This window comes from Clupea harengus, chromosome 19 (genome assembly GCF_900700415.2).
Source record: "Clupea harengus chromosome 19, Ch_v2.0.2, whole genome shotgun sequence".
Lineage (NCBI taxonomy): Eukaryota > Metazoa > Chordata > Actinopteri > Clupeiformes > Clupeidae > Clupea > Clupea harengus.
In genome coordinates this window covers 25278176-25287850 of record NC_045170.1, presented here as the reverse complement: position 1 = coordinate 25287850, position 9675 = coordinate 25278176, and positions in this window count along the sequence as shown.

The following is a 9675-nucleotide window of genomic DNA, read 5'->3' as shown; positions in this document are numbered from 1 at the left end:
CAATTATTGTCTTGATATTATTTTGAATATGACATTATGGTGTTTAGTCTTTGTAACTGGACATGAAACCGTTGTCTTATTCTTCATTTCAGTTGTGTATTTGCAGGCAATGTATTGCTTGACGTGGTGCTGGTTCCACAGTGAGAATACCCACATGGTCAACATGGGCCAGAGCAAACCTACAATATGTCACAGACAGGACATTGCAGAAGGATTTTTAAATGTAATTAAAAAAAATTGGGAAAATTAATTCATCAAAAAACGGAAATCCTTCTAGACCTACAAAAAAATATTTAATTTTGAAGGAATATCGTTTTTCTGTGCATTTAGATTCTTTGTTTCAGATTTTTGTATGCAATTGCTGTGAATGTAGGTGACTTGGGAATGTAGGTGACATAATGAAATACATGAAAATCTGCAGGAACAGTAGAATCAGGAAGAGTAAACTGCACAGTAAAATTGGGAATTGCTGTTTATTCACAAGGACTTTGGAGTTGCGAAGATAAGCTTTTTTAGGCCTTGTCAACAAAAAACACTTAATACATCTTAAGTCTTAAGGCATGGTTCAATGCCATTTGCCACAAACATATGTGAATATAAGATCTGTCTTATCATCTGTCTCTGATTTTAGTTCTATTCAATTGTTGAAAAATAATATTAAGGTGTCCATTGACATAATAATAATAATAATAATAATAATAATAATAATATTGTGTCCAGTGAAGCATGTGGAAATCATACCGTATATGACTACACTTCCTCTGCACTTTGTGCGTTTTAAAACATGCACATTATAATGGTCATCTTTCTAGGTCAAGTGCAGATTGAATAAAGGAATTTAAAAAGTATGGCTGTGATACTTTTAAACTGAACCCTCTGCAAAGATTGCAGGAATGTGGAAGTTTAAACGTTTTTATTCTTTGTCAAATTGTTTTTGTTTCTTTCTTTTTTTATTTGTTTTGGATCAAATGTTTCCTGGTAACTGCTATGTTGATATTCTGACCATGACATCGTTCATCTCTCATCAATCCTTCAATCACTGTGCTGTCCTTGTGGAATGGGCAAAGTGCTCTGACAGTCAGAGATTTTTTTCTGCTTAAGGAAAGAAGAAAAAAACAGCATTTGGCACTCACACTAAATTGGCCCTTCAATCATTTCCTGGTTCAAGAAATTGATTACTCTTTAACACTTACGTCAGGAAAGTGTTACAGATCCATAATTTATTCAAAGAATATGTAATATTGATAACTTTATGTACTGCACTTGTGTGTTCATTGTGTCCGTTCAACATCTGCCCCCATGCTTTCCCCATCCCCCCTCCCTCCTCCCTCCCTCCCGCATTTAGCCTTAATGCATTTCAGTGCTAAAAACATTGCCAGATGACCATTACACAGACACAAACAGCTGAGTACATCTTTAATGCACGTTAACCTCTTTGCTGTAAATGGCTGGCCTTTCTAAGCACACAATATCTCCTGCCTCCCAGGGGGGACCAGGATCGCTGGACTACATCCAACTCTGCTCACCGCAATGTCTAATTGAAGATTACTTCAGACTACAGCAACCTGAAAAGGTTCAGAAATGTATCTGTGTTTCTGTGTCTAAAAGTAAGGAGAGAGAGAGAGAAGGAGAGAGAGAGAGAGAGAGAGAGAGAGAGACGCACAGGCATATTTCCAATGTATTTCATCACTGCTTTGCAAGAACTGTCCTTATGTCATCAATATGCAAATGGCTGAAATCGCTAAGAGTGCCGGTGCTGTTCCCTAAAGTGCATTCATTAGAAACAGTTAGCATAATTGATTCCCAGAACTGCAATAAAACTGGTCACTCTGAGAAGCTCCCAGGTCCGCTGGGACGTCGTAGACCAAGTTCCATCATAAATCATTAAGTGGAGCCAGTGGCCAATGGACTCTGCCCTGTCCCCCGAGACCCGACCAGCAGTATTCCTGTCACTGAAGTCTAAATCATGGGACATGACAGGGGGCTTTGCCTGACATTCACCCTGCCTTTAAACCCTGGGCCTCGTACAAGTTCTCCAATGTCTCTCTTCGGCATGTCAGTGTGTCCTCTGCTTTCATGTGTAGACGGTGTTAGGTTTTCGTATATCTTGGAGTACTACAGGCTTGTGACTGGCACCTACAGTAATTGGCATGTCTAGTGTGTCCTGCTGTCAAATGATAACTGGTTGACGTATCTGTGAACATTGGTCATGTTTTGTAGACAGTGCGCTGTTGAGGAAAAGACAAGGTTCCATCCATTTGATCAGATTTGGTCACCACTCCAAATCAGTACCACCGTTCCACATGTTATTTGTGATTGTGCAGCCTGTTTATCAGCCAACATCACTCTGTATCTTGGGCTTTCTAGTGGAAAACACATGTATATTTCTAGGAACTGCAAAAATACTGCCATTGGTTTATACCACTACACATCTTAAACTGAAGAGCAGGTATAACTAGTACAAATGCATGTGTTTTTTTTTGCCCTGAACATTTCCTTGGAGTGTGGGGGGTGGGTGGGGAGGCAGATGTGTGTTTATGTGAGTGTATCTGTGTGTAAGAGCGAGGGCCGGGGGTTAGGGTGGGGGTGGGTGTGGGTGTGGGTGTGGGGTCCAATTGCATTGCATCCTTTCTTTTCTAATTAAAATCCTCCAAGTCTCAGTGCGACTGATCCAGAACACTGTGGCGCCGGTCGCGGAGGGAAGCTCGTGATGTATCGCTGCGTCGCAAATAGAAAGACTCATCACCTCCAGCAGCCATAACGCAGATGGCCAGAAAATTGGCTTTGTGTAGAGATGTGGATTCAGGCATGAATATTAATAGAAGACAGATGTAAACGCATATTAATATCCCTTCACTTTTAGTGCAACCTGAAATTATAATGCCTCCACTTAGGAGAGCAGAGGGGTTGCATCCGCAGAAGTTGTTCACCTCTAATGCACTGCCAAATTATTATTATTTCTTTGTGTGGGGACTACGTGTGTGTGTGTGTGTGTGTGTGTGTGTGTGTGTGTGTGTGTGGTGTGTGTGTGTGTGTGTGTGTGTGTGTGTGCGTGCGTGTGTGTGTGTGTGTGTGTGTGTGCGTGCGTGCGTGCGTGTGTGTGTGTGTGTGGTGTGTGTGCGTGCGTGCGTGTGTGCGTGTGTGTGTGTGTGTGTGTGTGTATGTATGTGTGTGTGTGTGTGTGTCTGTGTGTGTGTGTGTCTGTGCGTGTGTGTGTGTGTGTGTGTGTGTCTGTGCGTGTGTGTGTGTGTGTCTGTGCGTGTGTGTGACCGTGTGTGTGTCTGTGCGTGTGTGTGTGTGTGTGTGTCTGTGCGTGTGTGTGCACGTGTGTGTGTCTGTGCGTGTGTGCGTGTGTCTGTGCGTGTGTGTGTGTGTGTGCGCGCATGTGTGTGTGTGTGTGTGTGTGTGTGTGTGTGTGTGTGTGTGTGTCCAAGTACTCCTCATGTATTAAGTGCTTTTGGAGAGATACAGTGCTGCTGAGAACGGGGAGCTGATCTGCTTTGGGCACAGGCTATATCCATCCCATTCATCACGAGCAGGGACAGGTGCACACTGCCAACACAAGAGCGACCACACTGTAGTTACCTGCAGGCTGGGAGCCATTTTTCTAGATTGTCCAGCCCCATAAGGTCCAACTGGCCATTTGTTTCATAGATTCTTTCTATTATAATATTTTGTGCATGTGTGTGTATTTATGTGTGTGTGTGTGTGTGTGTACAGGCTACTATAGTTATATGTGTAACCTACCTATGTAACCATACCTAACACTCTCAAATGAAAAATCACCTTCTATAGCATGTGTTAAATGCATTTGGCAGACATGCTGTCTGGATTTTAAAGTTCACCAAGAATGATTTTGCTAATGCTTTTGTAATTACTTCCAGCAGATGATGATAGATGGCTCCACTACACAAGCATATCATTTGTAAATCACAGGTAAAGATATTTGCATACATAATGCATTCTATAATATGAAATGTTCCCTGTGTAACCCATATAAACTGTGAGGTTAGAGATACCACCAGTGATGTATACATGAGAGCACTGGTCCTGCTGGTGGCCCTTGGTCCTCAGCCCAGGTGAGAGCCCTTGGTCCCCAGCCCAGAGCAAGCACAGCTGATTCAGCCAATCAGCCTCCCCATCAGGGTCTGATCATTGGAATCAGGTGGGCTGGACTTGGGCCTGATCAAAAGGACTCACAATGGGAGCTCTAGGGGTGAGGAATACCATCTCTGGTTTGAGCCAAAAGAAATTGATTATTCATTTTGTTTGATAGACTAACCGTGTTTTAATGTATGGATTGATTCCAGTATTCAAAATGATTGACTAAAATATTTATAACAATTGTATGCAACATTTGTGAGTTTACGAGGTACATAAACTCAAAACAACAGCCTGCTGGGAAGCAGGACTTGAGGATGTTTCTGTGATGTGTGGTCATCAGGAGTAGAATCAGGAAATCAGAAAGGAAAGACCAACACTGAAATTACTTAGAAAATGTTTTCGCCAAATCAATTTGGCTGAGATGCCTGCCCATGAGCGTCATCAGGACCGTAACCACATGTTGATGAAGCTTTTCTGCTGATTTTCCTGAATGACAACCAGTGTTAATAAACAAAGTCTCCACTGATTCTCCACCACTAGATGGCACTAGTGCAATCCAACAACTCCTTTGCTAGAATGCAACTGTTTCCCCCCAAAAAAACAGATTGCACCATAATGCTAAATGACAAAGAGCACATTAAAGAGTGTAACAGCACGCAGTACCTCAGACTCTGTCTTTTTTTATTAATGTCGGACAGGTGCATGTCTGGAGTTTAATCTGAGCAGTTTGAATTATCTAGTGTCTGTGTCTTTGTCTGTTTGTGTGTGAATGAGTATGGGTATGTGTATGCATGCCATTGTGTGTTTGTGTGTATATGCATACTTCATTATGAATGTGTGTGTGTGTGTGTGTGTGTGTGTGAGTGCATGTGTGTGTGTCTATGTCCATTTGATTGTGTATGCAAACATGTCTATATCTTGGGGTGGTGATATCCTCTCTGCTCTGATATTGCTCTTCTCTCTTAATGGCACGAGGCTCATAAACTCAGAGGGTCTTGGAGCTGCTCAGCTGTATTACGGCTCGCTTTGCTTGAATGTAAATGTGGAAAATGAATGGCAGTTAATAAAAAAGAACACTAAATCAGAGGCCATTAAAGGCTGGGGCCTCACGCGAAGCAGGAGGGTTCTGGAGGCCTTATTGCGTAGGACAGGATCACCACGTTCATTTAATTCTCACCCTCAAATGAGCCAGAAGGCCAATAAAGGTCGATTAAGCAACTGGGCCACCATTTCCTTTTTAGTGTTATGACCTCCCACGCAGGCTCTCACACTCACACACTGGCCCCTAGCTTTAAGACTCCTAAATCAGCATGTAGTTCAGCATCACCCCACGCTTTCAGTCAGATTTTTATTCAACAGGTTGGAGTGTAAAAGCAAAATTAAAAGTGCTGGAAAAGGCAAGAAAATAAATTGTCACACATGTTTGTACTGTCCCTTTGAATGGTAACTCTACTGAATCCTCCCTCTCTACTCAGCGGTAGGTGATAATAAACTCAAGCACAAGTCATACAAATGAAAATAAAACAACATATTTCCCCCAACACCAACATTGTTCGCTGAATGCACATAGCACATGAGGAAATACTTATTGAGACATCTCCAATGCAAGTTGATCTCATGAATGTATTTTATAAAGCGTTTACTCTGTCCTCTCCTTGACTGTTCCAAACTGGCTGCGTGCTTGTCTGTCTGCTCCTCTCCACTCCCTCTGCTCCATACATCTACATCTATTTGTCTAGCAGATGGCTTCATCCAAGACTCCATGCAGCACGGGGAAGGTATATATTTCATTAATATGTGTGTCTCCAAGAAGTCCAACCCATGACCTTGGAAGTCGCTGGCATCTCCCTCTGCCTGTTGAGTTATAGCGCCCCTCCGTAGCTTCCTGTCCCTCTCCTGTGCGTCTCGCCTCATTGGCTCTGAGCTCTGCTTCCTGTTTGATCTTGTCGTCATTTCTTAACCTGTTCGTCCAATTACCTCTCCTTATATTTGGTGCAGATCATTATCTGTCTTGATATGCATTATCTATCTGATGTGGTGTGTTTTCATAGTTTCACCCTTTTTTGGAGATGTATTTCCCAAACGCACGCAGTGGGCGGGCACATTAAACAGCAATCATGGACTATTTCCTCCATGTTGTCAGAGACGATGATAAATGATCAGGGTCACAGGGTGGGTCAGCAGGGCAATGGGATTCCTCTGTTTCACTCCTGCTGTACTAAAGCACAGACACACATGACCCCTCTGAATAAATAATACTGCCATTTGACCGTGTCTTTTCATGTTAGCCTTGTTTCTCTGCACTGCTCCCATATATTACCTGTTGTATGGTGTGGTGCGGTGCGATTATTGTGCAATTACGGTTTACGAGTGTTTGTGATGTATGTGTGCTGTTCATACATCACTATAAAGCACATCTAGTGGGGTCACTGAGTGCATTATGAATAATATTGAAATACATGTGTATTGATCCTGTATTGATTGCTGTGTTGTGCACTGCAGTATTGACACAGCATTATGCTGATGCATTGGCTCATAAATGAATCATAAGGGCGTCCCTGGAGAGAAGTGCTTTTGGTTCAGTTCAGGGGTAGCGCTGCGGTTCTTCTCCGCTCCTCATTACTCATCGTGTTTATGACCCCGTGTGGATTACACACACTGGAGTACATTACAGTATTCTGCACTTGTTTCTACCTTAAAAATGCATCACTTCTTTTTATTTTGTTTTGCTGCTGGGCTGGATTGAAGTCAACATTCCAATGCAAATATCCTCTTTCCCTCTCGTTTCTCCTTTCACCGCGGCCCCAGGAGAGGTTTATAAATAGAATAAAGAGGAGATGTTGTGAGGGAAAAAAGAAACCACAGAACCTCTGAGCTGTTATTTTTGCCTCTGTGTGGTCTGGCGACCTCTCCCACTGGCAAAGTCCAGCAGCAACTCCCAGCAGGGTCTGCCAGCTCCAGTGGTGCTAAACCTGGACTTTAGGAGGGCCTGAAGGAATGCTGACCTCACCCACACTGGCTGTCCTTGTCATCAAACTAGGCAACACAATCTATCTTTCATGGGTACCGTCTCTGAAATATGCATGTGGCACGAAGATGTGCACGCCAGAGTGCCCATTCAATATGCATCAGTCTGGAATCCCAACAAATAGCTCTTGTAGTGAGGATTGCATCCTGGCCTAGTGCTATTGAACAAGCTACACAGCTGGACAATGTCTTGATAAATTACACGACTGAATGGGTTAGTGACCCACATTCTGTAATGTGATGTTTTTTTTTTTGCACAGGCAAAAAAGAGAAGGGGGGGGGGGGGGGGGGGGTGAGGACAATGCCAGAGCAAACAGATGTTCCACTGCAGGAATGAGTTCAGATGGAAGCCTGTCCACGGCTACATGACGACTGAGAAAAGGCAGAAACATCTCTTCATGATTCATTCAGCCCTGCTTTCATGGACAGCTAGAACACTTGAAACGTGCGCAGCCTTACAAAAAAAAACCTCCTGGTCTTCTTTTATGGCATGGTGGAGGCGATTTAATGACTTGCACTAATGGCTAAGCAGTGCCTGGGCACAAAGACCCTATGCTGAGTGCCCGTGATGGCCACTCGCAAGCCTGGCAATAAGGACGATGCCAGCGGACAGCCTGGCCTGCAAACCCCCACGCTCATGAAGGCTATCTGTCTCTGCCACCCATAAGAGCCATCTGTCTTCTGCAGGAATCAATAGAAATGACAAATGAGGAGCGCTGGGCCTGGTGACAGGAGCGTGGAGGGGAGAGTGGGGAGAGGGGGCGCGGGGCCCTGATCCCAGGTGGCTCTCCTGGGCTCCGGTGTCTGCTGAACTGGCCTTAACCATCACCCTCCCTCCTGGATCTTGGCTGTCTGGTGAACTCTGACCTCTCTGGCCACTTGAATCGATGTAATGAGGGCTTGGACGGGGATTTAAGGCCCTCTGGTTATTTTCTGAGGTAAATTAGGTTGTGATTGACTGCAGGGTTGTGCTGGACAGGACTGGGCCATCTTTTGATCCGGGGCCCCCAGGAGTAATCAATCTATCACTGACTGCTGGCGCGAGGCTGCTTGTCCTGTCCAACACTCTTTCCTCCTGCACAGACAGATTTCCGTTCTTTAGTTGATTCCAAAGCTCCATTTCTTGAAGTCAATCCCTCATCACCCCTGGAGCTGTCATACTGTTTTGATTGTTTATGAAGGATGTGGCTAGCATGTCATTAAATTGTCTTGTCAGTATCTGTGATCTTGATACCAGCATACAGATTCTATCTCCATTACTGAGATTAATAAGCAGATGATACCAGCATACAGATCCTATCTCCATGACTCCGTGACTGATCAGATGATGAGTGATGAGACTCTCTGCAATAACACACTACAGACCACGGCTAAAATGTTTTTGTTATTCCTCTCAATTGGTAACACTCAGGATAAGCAAATTGTTCCACAAAACTAAACGAAAGGGCACAGACCACACTTAAAGTTTGTAATATTTGTGCTCTCTCAGCTAATATCCATTTAATTACATTATTTTGGACTGGGTTTCCTGATGATGGAGTCTCTTAGCATTATACCAAGACTTGAAAGGTATACCTTACAAACGTCGGTTCGGTTTGAGCAAGCGTGGGAACACAAACAACTCTGTGGTCTAATTCACATTTTATGCCCCACACTTCACACTCTCAGAAATCAGTGTCTCTGGTGAATAATGTCATCTAGTTTGCCAGGATCTCTTGGACCGTCTGCACATGTGGCCTCGTGTGGGCCAGAGCTGTATGAGACAGCTGAAGATATTTGACAGATTTATCAAGGTTAGGCCTAGAATACAGATATTCTGTCCAATTTGACTCAACCAGTCAGACTGTGCTGTGGTCCCTCAATGCCAACATGAGATTTTGGCCAGGCGCATGTAGCCCACGAGGAGCAACCCGATTGGCCCTCAGGACACCAGTATTTCAGTATTACACACACACACACACACACACACACACACACACACACACATACATTTACACAATAACACAATTACATACACACACACACACACATACATTTACACAATAACACAATTACATACACACACACACACACACATACACACACACACACACACACACACACACACACACACACACACACACACACACACACACACACACACACACACACACACACACACACTTCCCTCACAAACCATGCAAACAACACTCCCACCTACCCTAACAAAAACAAGCACCCCCCACCTCTGGTCCTTCTCTGTCACCCCCCCCCCCCCCCCCCCCTCCCCAAACACACTCTCACTCTCACTCTCATGCACCGGCGAGGATTGGGGATTGCTTGAAAACAGCACCTGCTCCTCCATTTGAAAACTATTTAGGGAGGCATCAAACTCCATCAGAGCTGGTCTGATTGCGGTCGCCTCTTCACAGTCCTCCAATCACTCAGTGAGTCAATTAGCCCCCCCCCCCCACCCCATCCCCCGTCACCACACACACAACCCAGCCCCCACCACACACACACACACACACACACACACACACACACACACACACACACACACGC